Source organism: Aulonocara sp. 'chitande type north' Nkhata Bay, linkage group LG18, assembly GCF_057382095.1.
Source record: "Aulonocara sp. 'chitande type north' Nkhata Bay isolate Kocher_YH1m ecotype deep benthic linkage group LG18, A_spYH_male_GT1.1, whole genome shotgun sequence".
NCBI lineage: Eukaryota > Metazoa > Chordata > Actinopteri > Cichliformes > Cichlidae > Aulonocara > Aulonocara sp. 'chitande type north' Nkhata Bay.
The window spans coordinates 28,900,058-28,917,686 of NC_141361.1; the positions used below are offsets into that span (position 1 = coordinate 28,900,058).

At 41.1% G+C, this 17,629-nt stretch overlaps 2 long non-coding RNA genes across 2 annotated transcripts; one reads left to right on the top strand and one right to left on the bottom strand.

Moving 5' to 3' along the window:
• The first annotated feature begins 540 nt into the window (after positions 1–540).
• Positions 541–16,897, top strand: LOC147308891 (uncharacterized). Its single transcript, XR_015126058.1, has 3 exons — positions 541–584; positions 710–1,053; positions 16,861–16,897. It is a non-coding gene; the product is annotated as an uncharacterized LOC147308891 (long non-coding RNA).
• Positions 13,199–15,582, bottom strand: LOC147308892 (uncharacterized). The gene is made up of 3 exons (XR_015126068.1): positions 15,042–15,582; positions 14,581–14,670; positions 13,199–13,982 (listed from the first exon to the last, which is right to left on the bottom strand). It is a non-coding gene; the product is annotated as an uncharacterized LOC147308892 (long non-coding RNA).
• Positions 16,898–17,629: the final 732 nt, after the last annotated feature.

Here is a 17,629-nt window from a genome sequence, read left to right on the forward strand (position 1 = left end):
TTAATCACAGCCTAAAAATTAATTAATCATGATTAATCTGATTAAAAATTTTAATCATTTGACAGCCCTAATAAATTATAATATGAAAACTAAAAGAACATGCATATTCTCTGTCATATGGACCTGCATGAATAAACTTTCTGAATCCTTTATCTTCCACTACTGAAAATAGTTGTGGATGATTACTATATCTTTCTAATGTGACGTTGTTGTCCCTGGCTCTCTCTCCCTCTGGCTCTATTCCTGTGTTACTTGAGTGTAACTACCGCCCCTCCCCCCTCTGCCCAGTGTAAAGCACAAGGCTCACGTGCACAGTAAAGCGGAAAAAAAGTGCGAGAGAGAGGGTGAGAGAAGGGGGGGGAAAAAAACCCACGTGACGGCTCGCGATAAGGAGCCGGCTCGCGTCGTTCACGTCAAAGAATCGGCTCTAAGAGCCATTTCGTTCGCGAACGACCCATCACTAGGAGCTCCACAGTGGCTGCAGCCAGACCCTTCTCCAGAAGGCGGGATAGTTTCGTGTTGGATGTTAATTGAAAGAAGGAACGAGGTTTCGTTTTCAAGGACAGCAGAAGTTCCAACTGACCGTAAGAGAATTACGTTTTATGTAATATAATGTGCAGCTATTATTACGATAGTAAGCTGTAATAAACCACTTCCTTCTCATAGACAGTAGTGTTTAGGATCACCTCTGACTCTTTCCTTTGCGCAGATTCAGCATGTCGGCCCACAATGCAATAAGGAGCAATAAAACAGCCATTCATGAGATTCTGTCCGGAGACCACAGGCTAATTCTCAACAAAGTTTATGAGAATAAGCTGATCACTCAGCGGGAGTGCAACAATCTTAAAAGCATCAACAGTGCAAATGCGGAGACACACGTCATTGAGCTCGTGGATAAGATCATGAATAAAGGAGAAAAAACATGCAAAGACTTCCTGAACCTCCTGCAAACCGATGGCGCCATTAAAGAAACTTTCCCTCAGCTGGCGAGTTTACAGCTGAGTTGTACCCCCCTTTTATCCGAGCCTGTCCAAGTGTCTTCATGTCAGCACGGTAAGACACGTAACACTGTATAGAAATACACTGAAAAAAATATGTTGTTGGATTTACTTAATTCAATAGTGGACATTTGTTGCACACAGATGTTTTGCTTTGGCAGCAACTTAAACAATTGAGTTAAATTAACACAATTTATTCATGTTCAATAAACCTGTGCAATTTGTGTTGATAAAATGTGACTTAACCTCCTAGGACCTGGTGTCCACATATGTGGACATCACATTTTGGGTTATTTAGACCAAAATACTCAATTTTGCTCTACAAGGGCCTGATATCCATTTACGAGGACATTATACTGCTACTGTTCTATTGAAATTTTAAATGAATATCCTGATATGTGGCTCTCATTTTTCTTAGAAACAAAAATCAGATAAAAAAAAATAAAAATCTGGTAATTGTTTGTTTTTACATTCGTCAGGTCCCAATATGCCCAAATATCAAAGAGAAATTAAAAATGCAAGCCGTGGAAAAGTTTGGCTCTTAGGAGGTTAAACATGTTTTGATGAAGTAATTTGAGCTCTTGGAATATTTTAATCCTTCACAATTTTCTCACTTTATCCCAACACCATTCAATAACTTTTACCCAATACTCAGATGTGGATACAGTATCCACATCTGAACCAAAGAGTAAAACAGTGAAATGTGGATTATTAAATATTAGGTCTCTCTCCTCCAAGTCTCTGTTAGTACATGACTTAATAATTGATCAACAAATTGATTTACTCTGCCTTACAGAAACCTGGTTGCAGCAGGATGATTATGTTAGTTTAAATGAATCAACACCCCCGAGTCATTCTAACTACCAGAAATCTCGAAGCACAGGCCGAGGGGGCGGTGTGGCAGCAATTTTTCACACCAGCCTATTAATTAATGAAAGACCAAGACAGACTTTTAATTCATTTGAAAGCCTGATGCTTAACATTGTCCACCCCAGCTGTGAAACTCAGAAACCAGTCTTACTTGTTATCATCTATCGTCCACCTGGGCCTTACACAGAGTTTCTGTCTGATTTCTCAGACTTTATATCTAATTTAGTTCTGAGCTCAGATAAAATAATTATTGTGGGTGATTTTAACATCCATGTAGATGCTAAAAATGACAGCCTCAACATGGCATTTAATCTGTTATTAGACTCAATTGGTTTCTCTCAAAATGTAAAAGAACCCACCCACCACTTTAATCACACTCTAGATCTTGTTTTAACATATGGCATAGAAACTGAACATTTAACAGTGTTTCCTGAAAACCCTCTCCTGTCTGATCATTTCCTGATAACATTTACATTTACAATAATTGATTATACAGCGGTGAAGAGTAGACTTTATCAAAGTAGATCTCTTTCTGAAAGTGCTGTAACTAAGTTTAAGAATATAATCCACTCACTGTTATCATCTCCAATGCCCTGTACCAACACAGAGCAAAGCAGCTATCTGAACGCTACCCCAACAGAGGTCAATTATCTTGTTAATAATTTCACTTCATCACTACGTACGACTCTGGATACTGTAGCTCCTGTGAAAACTAAGGCCTCAAATCAGAAGTACCTGACTCCGTGGTATAATTCTCAAACACGTACCCTAAAGCAGATGACTCGTAATCTGGAGAGGAAATGGTGTGTCACAAATCTAGAGGATCATCATTTAGCCTGGAGAAATAGTTTGCTGCTTTATAAGTGTTAGGAGTTTTCCTGTAATGCAACTCAGGTCAGAATAAATGATACTCAGACAGGTTTGCAGGTTTAACGTGCACACAGGTGAGAGTTCAAACGGAGACTCACACTCCGCAGCAGTTGCCACCCTTTATTTATACTCAAATTCAAATTCAAATTTTTTATTTGTCACATACACAGTCATACACAGTACGATATGTAGTGAAATGCTTGGACAACTGCTCGTGACCTAAAGAAAACAAAAAAGGAAAAGGCTATGAATAAGATAGGAAATAAATATGAAAAATTAAAAAGGGTAAATTTAACTAGGAAGGAATAAAATATAAATTAAGGTTAAAAATGAAATAACTGTACAACACACTGGGAAAGAATAAGATAAAATATATAAATTAAATTGAAAATAAAATAACTGTACAACAAAATACACAATACACAATATAGAACTATATAAGAATGTATGAACAAAATACACAAGAAGTATAAATAAATATATACACAATAACAGCAGCAGTGATTAAGTGATGAAGTGAAAACAAAGTCCAGAATGTCCAGTGTGTGTGTGTAAGAACTATACAGGGAGTGCAGAATTATTAGGCAAGTTGTATTTTTGAGGAATAATTTTATTATTGAACAACAACCATGTTCTCAATGAACCCAAAAAACTCATTAATATCAAAGCTGAATGTTTTTGGAAGTAGTTTTTAGTTTGTTTTTAGTTTTAGCTATTTTAGGGGGATATCTGTGTGTGCAGGTGACTATTACTGTGCATAATTATTAGGCAACTTAACAAAAAACAAATATATACCCATTTCAATTATTTATTTTCACCAGTGACACCAATATAACATCTCCACATTCACAAATATACATTTCTGACATTCAAAAACAAAACAAAAACAAATCAGCGACCAATATAGTCACCTTTATTTGCAAGGACACTCAAAAGCCTGCCATCCATGGATTCTGTCAGTTTTTTGATCTGTTCACCATCAACATTGCGTGCAGCAGCAACCACAGCCTCCCAGACACTGTTCAGAGAGGTGTACTGTTTTCCCTCCTTGTAAATCTCACATTTGATGATGGACCACAGGTTCTCAATGGGGTTCAGATGAGGTGAACAAGGTGGCCATGTCATTAGTTTTTCTTCTTTTATACTCTTTTTTGCCAGGCACGCTGTGCAGTACTTGGAAACGTGTGATGGAACATTGTCCTGCATGAAAATCATGTTTTTCTTGAAGGATGCAGACTTCTTCCTGTACCACTGCTTGAAGAAGGTGTCTTCCAGAAACTGGCAGTAGGACTGGGAGTTGAGCTTGACTCCATCCTCAACCCGAAAAGGCCCCACAAGCTCATCTTTGATGATACCAGCCCAAACCAGTACTCCACCTCCACCTTGCTGGCGTCTGAGTCGGACTGGAGCTCTCTGCCCTTTACCAATCCAGCCACGGGCCCATCCATCTGGCCCATCAAGACTCACTCTCATTTCATCAGTCCATAAAACCTTAGAAAAACCAGTCTTGAGATATTTCTTGGCCCAGTCTTGACGTTTCAGCTTGTGTGTCTTGTTCAGTGGTGGTCGTCTTTCAGCCTTTCTTACCTTGGCCATGTCTCTGAGTATTGCACACCTTGTGCTTTTGGGCACTCCAGTGATGTTGCAGCTCTGAAATATGGCCAAACTGGTGGCAAGTGGCATCTTGGCAGCTGCACGCTTGACTTTTCTCAGTTCATGGGCAGTTATTTTGCGCCTTGGTTTTTCCACACGCTTCTTGCAACCCTGTTGACTATTTTGAATGAAACGCTTAATTGTTCAATGATCACGCTTCAGAAGCTTTGCAATTTTGAGACTGCTGCATCCCTCTGCAAGATATCTCACTATTTTTGACTTTTCTGAGCCTGTCAAGTCCTTCTTTTGACCCATTTTGCCAAAGGAAAGGACGTTGCCTAATAATTATGCACACCTGATATAGGGTGTTGATGTCATTAGACCACACCCCTTCTCATTACAGAGATGCACATCACCTAATATGCTTAATTGGTAGTAGGCTTTCGAGCCTATACAGCTTGGAGTAAGACAACATGCATGAAGAGGATGATGTGGACAAAATACTCATTTGCCTAATAATTCTGCACTCCCTGTATGTGTGGGTCAGTACTGTGTGGTGGTGTGATTGTGATTGAGAGACCGTATTGCCTGCGGGAAGAAGCTCCTCCTCAGTCTCTCTGTGTTGGTCTTCAGGGAGCGGAATCGCTTTCCTGACCTCAACAGAGAGAACAGTCTGTTGTTGGGATGGCTGAGGTCTAGGGCTGCCACAAACGATTATTTTGATAGTCGACTAGTCACCGATTATTTTTGCGATTAGTCGACTAATCAGATCATCATCATCCATTGGATGTAAAACTACAGCTTATTGCACCAGCAGCATCTGCTCTTATATAACTATCATTAGCTTACAGCTTTAAGTGTTTAAAGTATGCGCTAACTAAAAATAAAGACAAGATGATAGTTTATTAAATTTTAATGAAATCTGCAGATTGTTTCGGTGAAGTTTAATAAACTCCTTGCTATCTAAAATATAACAGGAGACCGGAGTATATTCTCAAGCATCTCACACTTAATAATCAGCTGTCTGCTTGACGTTTATTCAGCTGTGTAAAAACTATAACTTTAATCTCAGCCAAACCGATTTACTCAGGAACAAATAAAATACTAAAAAAAAGACAATCAATAACAGTTTTAAGTTATCTAAGTGACTTATATATGTTTAACCTGAGTAGCGAAAGACGACGGTGGGTTTGAAAACGATCTGCCGGGAGTCCGGTGTTCTCACGGCTCTAGTTAGCCTAGCCCCCGGCTAACTATCGAGCTAGTGGGTAACAGACGTCTCCGAAAACGTCGGATCACTTTTGAAAATATGTGGCGTCTTGATAAACTGAGCAGATATTTGAGGTTTACACAGCTACATTCTCACCTAAAAATATGTTAAACGTTTATTTTGTGACCCAGAAAGAATAATAAGAGTAACATTAAAACTAACTAGCTGCCGCCATCTTTGGAAACTGAGCTGGGCTGCGCTATGATCTCTGGGACACAGCTTCTTCTTCTTCTTCGGGGTTTAACGGCAGCTGGCATCCTTGTACATGCAGTGCTGCCATCTTCTGTTTCAGTCCGGTATTACACTCTTAAATCCTGCTACTTATTGCTGCGTCTTTTGGGATCTTACAAAGCTTCAAACGACGCGTCGACTATTAAATCAGTCGTCGACGATTTTGATAGTCGACGTAATCGTGACTAGTCGACTAATCATGGCAGCCCTACTGAGGTCCTTCATGATCTTCCTGGCCTTGGTCCAGCACCGCCTGCTGTAGATTGAGTGCAGGTCAGGGAGCTTGGAGCGGATGGTGCGCTCAGCTGACCGCACAACCCTCTGTAGAGCTCGTCTGTCCTGCATGGTGCTGTTCCCGAACCAGGTTAAGATGTTTCCCGTCAGGATGCTCTCTATGGTGCACAAGTAAAACTTCCTGAGCACCTTGGAGGGCAGTTGGAAGTCTCTCAAGCGTCTGAGGTGGTAGAGACGCTGACGGGCCTTTTTCACCACGGTGTTGATGTGACAGGACCATGACAGGTCCTGCGTGATGTGAACTCCGAGGTATTTGAAGCTGTCCACTCTCTCCACTGGGCACTCGTTGATGACAGGGGTCTGGTAGTTCCTCTCCTGCTTAGTGCTGAAGTCCACTATCAGCTCCTTTGTCTTACTGACATTTAGAAGGAGGTTGTTCCTCTGGCACCAGTTCTCCAGATTCCTAATCTCCTTCAGGTAGGCCGTCTCGTTGTTATCAGAGATCAGGCCCACCACGACGGTGTCGTCAGCAAACTTGATGATGGTGGTGGAGCTGGTAGTGGCCACGCAGTCATATGTGTACAGAGAGTACAGCAGGGGGCTCAGAACACACCCCTGGGGGGCTCCAGTGCTGAGAGTGGTGGAGGCTGAGACATGTCCGCCCATCCTTACTGCCTGTGGTCTGCCAGTTAGGAAGTTGGAGATCCACTGACACATAGATGAGCTGAGTCCCAGATGCTCCAGCTTGGTGGTGAGTGTGGAGGGAATTATGGTGTTAAATGCAGAGCTGTAGTCTATGAAGAGCATTTTAACATAATTCCCCCTTCTAGTGTCCAAGTGAGTAAGTGATGTGTGGAGGAGATGAGAGATGGCATCGTCTGTGGAACGATTTGGACGGTAAGTGAACTGTAGTGGGTCCAGTGTGTCTGGTAGTGAAGAAATGATGAAGTCTCTGACCAGGCATTCAAAGCACTTCATCACTACTGAGGTGAGGGCTACAGGGCGATAGTCATTGAGAGAAGCAGGGTGGGGTTTCTTCGGGACAGGAACAATGATGGACTCTTTGAAGCATGTGGGGATCATCGACTGAGATAAAGAGATGTTGAATATCTCAGTGAACACAGGAGCTAGCTGGTATGCGCAGTCTCTTAGGATACGACCTGGGATGCCGTCTGGTCCTGCTGCTTTCCTGGTGTTCACTCTCTTGAAGGCTCTCCTTACTTCATGCTCGGAGATGACGAGCACGTTTCCGGTGCTGGCAGTATCTTCCTGTCTGCAGCCGTTAGCGCCGCTAACATTAGCATTGTTGGAGTCCTTAGCTGCAGCCTCGAAGCGAGCACAGAAAGTGTTCAGCTCGTCTGCCAGAGTCACGGCCGCGTTGGTGCTTTATAGTCCGTTATTGTCCTTAGTCCCCGCCACAGGCTCCTAGAGTCACTCTGTTGGAGTTGTGACTCTAGTTTCCTCCCGTAGCGCTGCTTCGCCTCTTTCACCGCCCTTCGCACGTTATATGACGCGGCTTTGTACGGGTCCATGTCCCCCGTCGTAGGCAGCGGTGCGGGATCTCAGAGCGTCGCGGATGGTTTTATCCACCCACGGCTTCTGGTTGGGAAACGTTGTGATAGTCTTTGTCTCCACGGTATCATGCGCTAGTTTCCCGATGAATCCCACAACCGCTTCCGTAAACACGTTGACGTCATCATCGGAGCTGTTTCTGAACATGCCCCAGTCTGCGTCATCGAGTGCGTCCTGTAACGCGGCCACTGATTGATCCGTCCAGCGCGCGACCTTCCTCTGAACCGGAACTTCCTGTTTCAGCCTTTGTTTGTATTTTGGCATGAGGAAGATGGCGGCGTGATCAGATTTGCCAAACGGAGGGCAGGATTGTGCCTTGTAGCCGTCCTTGACCGTAGTGTAGCAGTGGTCCAGTGTCCTTTCACCTCTGGTGGGGCAGGTGATGTGTTGATAAAAGTTCGGCGCTGCGCGTTTGAGGTTGGTGCTATTAAAGTCCCCCGTCACAATAAGCGCAGCGTCCCGGTGTTGTGTCTGGTGCTGTGTGAGTGCCTCATGCAGCTCGCATAAGGCGGTGACCGTGTCCGCTTGTGGTGGAATATAAACGGCACTTATAATGACCGATGTAAATTCCCGAGGACGACACATGATGGACAGTAGTTCCAGATTTGGTGTGCAGGAGCGTGTGAGAGGAACAACGTTCGCACTGTTGCACCAGTTGTTGTTCACCATTAAACACACGCCGCCTCCCCTTGACTTCCCCGAGTCCCGTGTCCTGTCCATGCGGTGAACCGAGAAGAACTCGGCCGGCTGGATGGCGTGGTCCGGCACCGCTGGGTTCAGCCATGTCTCAGTGAAGCAGAGGAGATTGCAGTCCCGAATGTCTCTCTGGAACTTTATCCTGGCCCTGAGGTCGTCAAGCTTGTTCTCCAGTGACTGGACGTTGGCGAGCAGGATGCTAGGCAGAGGTGTGCGGTGTGCACGAGCTCTCAGCCTGTTCCTGACGCCAGCTCGCTTCCCTCTAGGCCGCTGCTTCCCTTTGTTCTCCCTCGGCCAGCTCGGATCCGGAGTTAAAAACTTCGAATTGTGAGTACATTGTATACCAATAGAAACAAGAGTGTCACGGTCATACCTAATGTACCCAATGGTGATGATTTTGCCGATTTAGAAACGCTGAAAACTAACTTAAAAAGCAAAGACAAAGAAAAAGTGGTCGGAGCAGTCGTGACGGCAGCCAACCTCACCGGCGCCATCTTTATATACCCTATTTTCACAACCATAAGGCGCACTTAAAAGTCTTAGATTTTCTTCAAAAAGTACGGCGCGCCCTATAGCGCAGTGCGCCCTTTGTGTTTTAAGGAGGACGTAGTAGAGAACACCATGAGAACGCTAAAGGGTGAAGTGTGTGCGTTGACTTTATTGCACATACCTGTATAAAAGAACAGGTACGTGCGTTATGCAGGACATCGTTGTTTTAACAACCCTGAAAATGGCAAAGAGACACGCTTACGAAGCACAGTTTAAACTGAAGGCCATCAGCTACGCGGAGGAACATGGAAATCGAGCAGCGGCGAGAGAATTTAAGATTAATGAATCGATGGTTTGCAAGTGGAGGAAGCTGGAAAACAAGCTCCGACAGGTCAAGAATACGCAGCTGAGTTTCCGCGGACATAAGGCGATCATCGAGCAAAGAACGAGCGGGAGAAGCGTTTCGACAGTCACCATTCGGCTAAAAGCAGTTTCACTTTCACTTTTTATGAAACTGTGCCATTTTTCCATCCGGACCAGGACTACGGTAGCGCAGCAACTTCCAGCGGATTATAAGGAAAAGCTGGCCATCTTCCGCTCCTACTGCAGCAAACACATCGGCGACAAACACATCCAGCGATGGATGACCGATGGAGACCACAGTTTCACCAAGAGTGGAAGGCAGCGCCGGGCGAGTTACGCCACAATTTGCCAATGGATTGTAGATGCTTGGGCTAACATGTCTGCTGGCACTGTTGTTCGAGCTTTCGCAAAAGCCGGCATCATTTCCGAGGAGCCGCACGGCACGGAAAGTGACTCTGACAGTGAAGAAAGTGAACCTGGCATGTGTGATGGAGATTTAGCGCAGCTGTTCAATTCAGACACAGAGGATGAGGACTTCGATGGGTTTGATTGATGATAAAAATGTGAGTACCAAACTTTGTTTTGCTCCTGCTTTATTTTTAAATACACACACTTGTATGCTTGTGTGTTGTTGATGATGACGATTACTGATAATAAAAATGTGAGTAAGGCACCGAACTCAGGTTTGCTCCCGCTTTATTTTTAAATACGCATACGGTACTTGTATGCGCCCTATGATCCAGTGCGCCTTATGTGTGTGTTAAATACAGTAATGGCACACATAACTGAGACTGCGCCTTTTAGCACAGTGCGTCTTATGGTCGTGAAAATACGGTACTCAAACATGTTTGCGTCACAGACACATGCAGGAAGAGATAACATACAACAGTAGAGACTTCATCACAGATACATGAGTGGAAGCGATAACATACAACAGTAGAGACTTCATCACAGATACATGAGTGGAAGAGATAACATACAACAGTAGAGACTTCATCACAGATACATGAGTGGAAGCGATAACATACAACAGTAGAGACTTCATCACAGATACATGAGTGGAAGAGATAACATACAACAGTAGAGACTTCATCACAGATACATGAGTGGAAGAGATAACGTACACAGGTAGAGACTTTCTGCTGAGCTTGCACAGTGTAACTTCTCTAGTAAAAAGAGCAAACACATCTAGAGAACCTCAAATGAAATGTACTTCTATACATAAACATAATAAAATCTTTCAACAATAAGAAAGCCCTCCGCAAAGCCAGAACATCTTACTATTCATCACTGATTGAAGAAAATAAGAACAACCCCAGGTTTCTCTTCAGCACTGTAGCCAGGCTGACAAAAAGTCAGAGCTCTTTTGAGCCAACCATCCCTTTAACGTTAACTAGTAATGACTTCATGAACTTCTTCACAAATAAAATTTTTATCATTAGAGAAAAAATTACCAATAATCATCCCACAGATGTAATATTATCTACAGCTACTCTTAGTACCATTGATGTTAAGTTAGACTCTTTTTCTCAAATTGATCTTTCTGAGTTAACTTCAATAATTACTTCCTCCAAACCATCAACGTGTCTTTTAGACCCCATTCCTACAAAACTGCTCAAAGAAGTCCTGCCATTAATTAATTCTTCGATCTTAAATATGATCAACCTATCTCTAATAATCGGCTATGTACCACAGGCCTTCAAGCTGGCTGTAGTTAAACCTTTACTCAAAAAGCATCTCTAGACCCAGCAGTCTTAGCTAATTATAGGCCAATCTCCAACCTTCCTTTCATATCAAAAATCCTTGAAAGAGTAGTTGTCAAAGAGCTAACAGATCATCTGCAGAGGAATGGTTTATTTGAAGAGTTTCAGTCAGGTTTCAGAGCTCATCACAGCACAGAAACAGCTTTAGTGAAGGTTACAAATGATCTTCTTATGGCCTCTGACAGTGGACTCATCTCTGTGCTTGTCCTGCTAGACCTTAGCGCAGCATTCGATACTGTTGACCATAATATCCTATTAGAGCGATTAGAACATGCTGTAGGTATTACAGGTACTGCACTGCAGTGGTTTGTATCATATCTATCTAATAGACTCCAATTTGTGCATGTAAATGGAGAGTCCTCTTCACACACTGAGGTTAATTATGGAGTTCCACAGGGTTCAGTGCTAGGACCAATTCTGTTTACATTATACATGCTTCCCTTAGGCAGTATCATTAGAAGACATAGCATACATTTTCACTGCTATGCTGATGACACCCAGCTCTATCTGTCCATGAAGCCAGATGACACACACCAATTAGTTAAACTGCAGAAATGTCTTAAAGACATAAAGACTAACTTTCTGCTTCTTAATTCAGATAAAACTGAGGTTATTGTACTCGGCCCTGAAAATCTTAGAAATATGGTATCTAAGCAGATTCTTACTCTGGATGGCATTACCTTGGCCTCCAGTAACGCTGTGAGGAACCTTGGAGTCATTTTTGACCAGGACATGTCCTTCAACGCACATATTAAACAAATATGTAAGACTGCTTTCTTCCATTTGCGCAACATCTCTAAAATTAGAAATATCCTGTCTCAGAGTGACGCTGAAAAACTAGTTCATGCATTTATTACTTCCAGGCTGGACTACTGTAATTCATTATTATCAGGATGTCCAAAAAACTCGCTGAAAAGCCTTCAGCTAATCCAAAATGCTGCAGTAAGAGTCCTGACAGGGACTAGAATGAGAGAGCATATTTCTCCTGTTTTGGCTTCCCTTCATTGGCTTCCTGTTAAATCCAGAATTGAATTCAAAATCCTGCTCCTCACATACAAGGTCTTAAATAATCAGGCCCCATCTTATCTTAATGACCTTGTAGTACCATATCACCCTATTAGAGCGCTTCGCTCTCGCTCTGCAGGCCTACTTGTTGTTCCTAGAGTATTTAAAAGTAGAATGGGAGGGAGAGCCTTCAGTTTTCAGGCCCCTCTTCTGTGGAACCAGCTTCCAGTTTGGATTCGGGAGACAGACACTATCTCTACTTTCAAGATTAGGCTTAAAACTTTCCTTTTTGCTAAAGCATATAGTTAGGGCTGGACCAGGTGACCCTGAATCCTCCCTTAGTTATGCTGCAATAGATGTAGGCTGCCGGGGGATTCCCATGATGCATTGAGTTTTTCCTTTCCAGTCACCTTTCTCACTCACTATGTATTAATAGACCTCTCTGCATTGAATCATATCTGTTATTAACCTCTGTCTCTCTTCCACAGCATGTCTTTATCCTGTCTTCCTTCTCTCACCTCAACCGGTCGCAGCAGATGGCCGCCCCTCCCTGAGCCTGGTTCTGCCGGAGGTTTCTTCCTGTTAAAAGGGAGTTTTTCCTTCCCACTGTTGCCAAAGTGCTTGCTCATAGGGGGTCATATGATTGTTGGGTTTTTCTCTGTATCTATGAAGCGCCTTGAAGCGACTTTTGTTGTGATTTGGTGCTATATAAATAAAATTGAATTGAATTGAAAACTACTTGGTCACTTAAATACTACATGTTATCTTCAAATTACATTTTGCTATTATATTCTAGTATCAAATACACAATTTTCAAATGGAGGCCTTATAACAGATTGTATTGTTCTCTTCCAAGATGGTTGCTGGCATCCACCAGTAACCTTTCAAAACAAAATGTCTAATTTCATTGCATTGACAGTAGATAAAGAATTAAACTGACATTACTGAATCTATATAAATCAACAGTTAAATAATGTCAGTTCTTCCGTGTTCTCTGGAATCAATCACAGCAAAGAAATTAAACTGTTTCTTTTGAAAAATGTTACAGGTAATCATCTTGGGAAAGAACAATACAAAACATTCTATTTAAGGCCTCTGATGTCAAGATTCAGTTAAACAACAATTATAACTAAACAATTTGAGGTAATGTTAGTTTCCATTAACATTAAATTAGGTTACTGAATTGGCAAACACCTTCCTATTAACATTACCCATGTTACCCCAATAACTAAAGAAATTAGCACTTGCAGGTCAAAACCTTTATTCAAGAGACGCAAAAATAACATTGATACAGTGACTGTCAAAAATTACAGCACTGATCATACTGTGACATCTTGGTTCAAAACAGCACACTTAGAAATATTCAACGTTCTTTACTTCAACTGAATGAAACTGAAAATACCATTTCACACGACCCATATGGGATATTTAGACTGTATAACTGTTCACGCTATATCTCTTCACTAGTAAAAGAAAGAAAAAATACAAACAGAAACTGAAAAATGCTGCCAAACAGACAAACAGAAAAATTGTATAGAGCAAAAGGAAAAACAAACAACAACAACAAAAAAATGGCCCTGTCCTCATGGCAGTTGCAGAGTATATAAAAATGAACCCTGCAATCTGTTCCTGGAATTGAGCTTCAAAAATGCAGCAGAACAAGTGTGAGATTTAAATGTCCTCTCACCTAGAGCTGATCACCTCACATGCATAACAGTGAGCTTTCCTAGCAGGAGCAGTTTTGTCTTACTTGTGAGCTTTTCTTGAGAGCTGAGTTGCATCCAACTCCATTACCACCCTTTGAATCACCTCAAAAGTGTAGCAGAGTTGTGATGGGTAACTCATATTGAAGGAATAAAAAAGGTCCAAACAGCATGGCTACTGCAAAGGTCACGTTATCCAGATCTTGAAGAACTACTATACCCTCGATGATGATGCCAACATCAGTAAAGTCATTGCCTGGCGCATCCTCTGGAGACAGATGTTCATTGTGGTTTTCTCAATCTGTGCAGTGGCCTCAGTCAAGTCCTGGTTAAACACAAAACATTTCTTTAAGATTCCTTTTTAAACTCATCTCTTTTGAATCTACCAGTTCTAATGTTAGAGTAATTTAAACCAATGCAAGCAACATAGTAAATAGTTATAGCCAAAGAGTGGCCTGCCATGCTGCCATTCATGGTCTAACAGAGTTTCTAAGAGAGGGTGAAAAACATAATAATTTCAAATACTTTACATTAGTTTTTGTTAGAAAGACACCGGCCCATCAGAAATCCAGGTTATGTCACTCAGAAGATGTTAGAATTTAGACTTTCAGCCCCACAATTTGGTTAGCTGTTGATCAGTTGGTCATTTTTTTTTTCAAACAAAAGCTAATGTAAATATTGGTGGGATTTTCCTTTGTTCACTAGAATGACAAATTTAAAGTTTTTTCACACTGATGTGACCCCTAATACAGGGGTGGGGGTGAGGCCTCAAGGGCTGGCGGCCGAGTTCACTACCAGGCCTCATGTGAACTTCAAATTATTAAAGAGGACTACTGGTCCTAACCAGTCCAATGAGGATCAAGTGGATAACTGAATGCATTTTTAAATGTTGCAAAGCCACAATCTACTCATAAAACACTCACCATGAACTCCTGCACCAAGATGTTGCAATTGTCTTTCACACAGATGCGGAGCACTTTGATGAGGGACTCCCTTCGAGCATTAATGTCATCCTTAAGTATTATAACAAAGAAAACAGAGATTTGTGAACTTTTCAGTAGCACAGAAGAAAATGATCCCAGACAAAAACTCTTGACTTTTTAAACCAGTCAACATGCAACACCAGCATCTACAAAGCAATATCAAAAGTTCCTGTTTGACATCAACTTTATGGATATATAGTTTCCAGAACATATATTTTTAAAAAAAGATACGTTTTTCTCAGTGGGCCAGTAAATGCATGACGGAAATTATGGCATCCTTTTAGTGGAATCAGTACTCACAGGTAATAGTTGACTGTTTCAATGGATGCAGCATAAAAATCTTTTACTGACCTAATGCAATACATATACACTTTGTAGTTAAAGAATTTTAAAGTTCTTACTGTCATCATGGCAGCTACATCCTTTAGCTTTGTGCCCCGTTTCCCCGATCACTTTGCGAACACTTTCAGCAGACTGTCAGAGAGAAACTTAGCTCCGTCAGAAACCTTGACAGTAAAGGCAAGGTTGGGATGCGCTGGAATCCTGCATTTTATCTGAAATGACATAAATTTTAAAATCTTACTTCTTGCATACAAGTGTTTCCATAAATCTGCTCCTTCATATTTGTGTGACCTGCTCCATATCACCACTGTTTCCCGCACTCTCAGATCATCATCTGCTATTCATCTTACTGTTCCGTCCTCACACCTTATCACTATGGGGAACAGAGCTTTCAGTCGCTCTGCTCCTCGGCTCTGGAACTCTCTTCCTCCTGCACTAAGAAATATTGACTCCCTCTCCGTATTTAAGACACAGCTCAAAACACATCTGTTTAAACTGGCTTATTCGCTTTAATGCTGATTTTATCTGTTGTCACGCTCTGTTTTGTAATTTTAACTTATTTTATGTATTTTATGACTATTGTTCCTTTTATTAATTGTGTTTTTTTGTAAGGTGACCTTGGGTTTCTGAAAGGCACCCTCAAATAAAATGTATTATTATTATTATTATTATTATAAAATTATTTTGAAATAACAGCAGGCACTGTGCTTGGTTAATCAGTAATGTTTTGTTGAATAAAAACTGTGTTTCCAGATCTTATGGGATTAAAAAAAATCCAAAGATGTTTGTTTTTGATTTGCAACCCAACAACCCACAAGTTACAACCTCATTTTAGTTCAAGTGTGCATTAATGTGAGTCCAGTATTCACCTTTCTGACAATACATACAGGTATAAGTTAAACCTATGGCAGATTTTGGATTTCTCAGTCTGTTTGATTATGCATGCACCTAATAATTATAAAAAAAAAACCTTATTATAATTAAGTTACAGAAACCTTAAGCAAAAGTAGAATATACTTTCTAACCATAACACCTTGAACCCACAATCCATCAGCTGACTCCTGGTGAAATGCAGAATAGAGGTCGTCTCTCAATGTGCAGCAAAAAAACCAAAAAAAACAAAAAAAAACAAAAACAAAAGGACAGCAGGTGAGGGCAGGAGGGGTAGGGATGTAAGCTAGCATAATGTCGCTGATGATATTAGCTAAAGCTTTTCAATGTCCAAAATCTCACTAATACCACGGTGCAGTAAATACACAATGTAACTGAAGAGTCAGTTGGCAAATCTATTCACACAGAAAGCCAAATTATGTTATGAGTGCCTCGTAATTAGGTTTAATGTGATATTACGGCTCTTGTGCCAATGACAAATTCAGATGAAAAAGCGCCAATTCTTTGACAACAGATAAAACAGCAAATAAGCTAACGGCTCTTTTTTAGCATGTTACATGGCGACACTCTAGACGTTTAACTACATTTGGCTGAAATATGGTAAATATGAATTCAAAAAATCAAGTCATACCAAAAAACGTAGAGTTGGCTGCTCGACTTGACTGAGATGGATACCTTTTTTAAACCACGATCCAAAGCCCGCGAGATGAAATCACGCGTGGTTTCACGAGATTTAACGTTGCTATCTTATTGACTTACTTCACCTGAACATTATATAAACAATTTAATACACCCTTTCTGCATATCATGTAGTTTTTACACTATATAGTTACATTTAACTTTAAAACATGAGACAATTGTGTTAAATACATGCAAGATGCTTACATAAATCCAAGAGATGGCCAGTCCGTTTTTTTTTTTTTTTCAGTGTACTGTGTCTACTGTTGTGTTTGGTTGTTTAACTCAGTTTTATTGTTCTTCCCTCAGATGTTCTGCCACAAGATGGGAATAAATACGGTGGCCCTGAGAGGCCAAACGGACTGCAACTTCAGAAAACACCAGCAAAAAGAAAAATGCTGCAAATAGAAGAACCCAGCAAAAAGAAAAATGCTGCACTGCAACTTCAAGAAAAATGCTGCACTGCAACTTCAGAAAACACCAGCAAAAAGAAAAATGCTCTAAAAAGAAAAACACAGCAAAAAGAAAAACGCTGCACTGCAACTTCAGAAAACACCAGCAAAAAGAAAAATGCTCTAAAAACAAAAACACCTGCAAAAACAAAAACACCCACAAAAACAAAAACTCTGCAAAAAGAAAAAAGCTGAAAAAGCACACAAAACACAATAGAAATGTTTCTGGGGAGACAATCGAATTTCCCAGAGGAACCCACCCGAGGGATTAATAGTTCTATCTTATCTTATCTTAATCCGGTCTTTAAGGTATGACGTGACGAATCCTACTTCCGGGCCTAAAGTAGTCTGTGTTTAATATGGCTTTTGTGTTGTTAACATGTTTAATGTTTTCTATTTTGGCTCAATGCTTACATATATGTGTAAAAAGAAAATGTACAAGTTGTGATAACTGTTTTTGATAGAATGAAGACTAGACTGATATATTAAATATTCCTTTATTGGGTGAGAAAATCAGACCATGTCATAACTGCTTTAGATATCAGAGTCTTAAACAGGCTGACTTCTGCTAAATGGGTCAAACTGGGCAGAAAGCCTACAAACACATAACATCCTTATAGAATATG